Raw genomic sequence first — 2,535 nt, forward strand, 5'->3', positions numbered from 1 at the left:
TTACAACCAAAACAACCAAATAGAATTTTACGAACCACTAAGTCACTAACATAAACCCACTACAACCACTAGCATAATATTAGTGACAATATCAACTATCCAATTGACTAAACAAATTGAGAAAAATACGGACACTACTAACAACCCGAAGAGACCGAGTTAGACTTTGAATCATTTTTCAACACTCCCTCTTGATTCAAAGTTGTAAACGCCAAGGAAAGCTCTGAAATAGAAAAACTTTTGTTTCGACAAAGACTTTGTCAGTATATCAGCCAACTGCTCATGAGTGCTACAGTACTTCAAAGTTATCTCCTTCTTCGCAATCAAATCACGAATGAAATGGAAACGCATATCTATATGCTTTGTTCTACTATGAAATGATGGATTTTTTTGTCATAAAGATGGTTGCCTTGTTGTCACAAAAGATCTTTGTTGCTCCCTCTTGCCTTTGTTGAAGTTCAACTAGCATTCTTCTTAACCATATGGCTTGACAAGCTACTGAAGTGACTACAACGTACTCTGCTTTTGAGGACGACGATGCTACTGTGGCTTGCTTCTTTGAGCTCCAAGTGATTACTCCTGATCCAAGAGTAAAAACATTTGCCGAAATACTCCGCCTATCATCCAACGAACTTGCCCAATCACTGTCCATGAACCCACATAATTTGAAATTGAAAACTTTTGAGTACCAAATCCCATAATCCGTAGTTCCAGCGATGTAATGCAAGACCCGCTTCGCTGCTCCAAAATGAAGCTTTGAAGGATGTTGCATAAACCTGGAAATCATACCAACAGAAAATGAAATATCGGGTCGAGTGTGGGTTAGATAAATTAAACCACCAACCAAGCTTCTAAAGTTGCTAGCATCAGCCATTTTTGCCCCATCTTCACACTATAATTTTTCATTGATATTCATGGGTGTAGTTGCTGGTTTACAATTAAGCATGCCAAATTTATTAAGAAGATCCTTGGCATATTTTCTTTGGGAAATAAAAATCCCATCTTCTACTTGTTGGACCTCAAGGCCAAGAAAATAATGCAGTAAACCCATATCAGACATTTCAAACTCATGCATCATACGTGATTTAAACTCAACCACAAGAGAACTATAGGAGCTTGTATAAATGATATCATCAATATAAAGACATATAATGATGAAATCATTTTTACCTTCCTTCTTCCCGTAGAGATTGGGCTCATTCTTACTTCTCAAGAATCCATTTTGCTGAAAGTATCCATCAATTTTGGAATACCATGCCCGAGGAGCCTGCTTCAATCCGTATAACACCTTTCTCAACTTGTACACCTTTGTCTCTTTGCCTTCAATCATGAAACTTTATGGTTGAGTTACATAAACTTCCTCTTATAGATCTCCATTTAGAAATGCTGACTTCACATCAAGTTGATAAACATGCCATTGTAATTGTGTAGCCAATGCTAAAACAATCCTCACAGTTTTAAAATGAGCTACTAGAGAAAAGGTTTCTTCGAAGTCAATACCATGTTACTGTGCATATCCCTTCGCCACAAGCCGAGCTTTGTGCTTTTGTATACTTCTATCTGCACCAAATTTTGTCTTAAATACCCACTTCAAACCACATGCATTTTTGCCTTTCGGCAAGTCCATCATCACCCATGTTCTGTTCTTTTCAATTGCTGTCAATTCTTCAATCATCGCTCTTTGCCATTCCTTTATTGCAGCTGCTTCTCCATAAGTTATAGGATCTGAAATAGTAAGAGCAAATTGGCAAGACTCATAAATTTCTCTCAAGGATCTAAACTTTCTGGGTGGTGTTTCATTAGAAGACTCTTCAAGAGTGGACGAAGAGTCTCTCCTTGGTGAACTTGATGATGCCACAGAGGAACCTGATGAACTTGTCGGAGTTGGCTCTTGACTTTCATTTGGAGAGATTCCAATGGACATAGGAACCTGTTAGTGCATCTTCTCATCACTTCCACGCCAATCCCAACTTGCATTTTCATCAAATACTACGTCCTTTCTAATTAAAAACTTGCCACTAAGAGAGTTATATAATCTATATGCTTTGGATTGTGTACAGTAACCAATGAAAATACATTTTTCAGATTTTTCATCAAGTTTATGACAAAATTGAGAATTTACCAAAGCATAAGCAATACACCCAAAAACTCTTAAGTGACTTACAGATGGTTTTGTGCCGCGCCAAGCTTCAATCGGAGTTCGATTCATGACTGCCCTTGTGGGAGAGAGATTCAATAAATAAACTGATGTTGCCACAGCTTCAACCCAAAATTCGTTCGAAAGTCCGTTTGCTTGTAACATGCTTCTTGCCATCTCCACAATAGTTCGATTCTTCCGCTCAGTGACGCCATTTTTCTCTAGAGTGTAAGGAGTTGTCAACTCCCTTTGAACGCCATTTTCTTCACAAAAAAGATCTTTGGATAAGAATTCTCCACCTCTATCAATGCGAAGAACTTTGATGCAAAATCCACTTTGCTTTTCAACTTTAGCTTTGAAATGCCTAAATTTCTCAAAGGCTTCTGATTTGTTTTCCA

The 2,535-nt window shown here is 37.8% G+C and overlaps 1 pseudogene; it reads right to left on the minus strand.

Moving 5' to 3' along the window:
* Positions 1-370: 370 nt before the first annotated feature.
* On the minus strand, positions 371-874 carry LOC145802233 (secreted RxLR effector protein 161 pseudogene; annotated as a pseudogene).
* Between the last annotated feature and the right edge of the window lie 1,661 nt (positions 875-2,535).

Source organism: Camellia sinensis, chromosome 11, assembly GCF_055761805.1.
Source record: "Camellia sinensis isolate YWXY chromosome 11, ASM5576180v1, whole genome shotgun sequence".
NCBI lineage: Eukaryota > Viridiplantae > Streptophyta > Magnoliopsida > Ericales > Theaceae > Camellia > Camellia sinensis.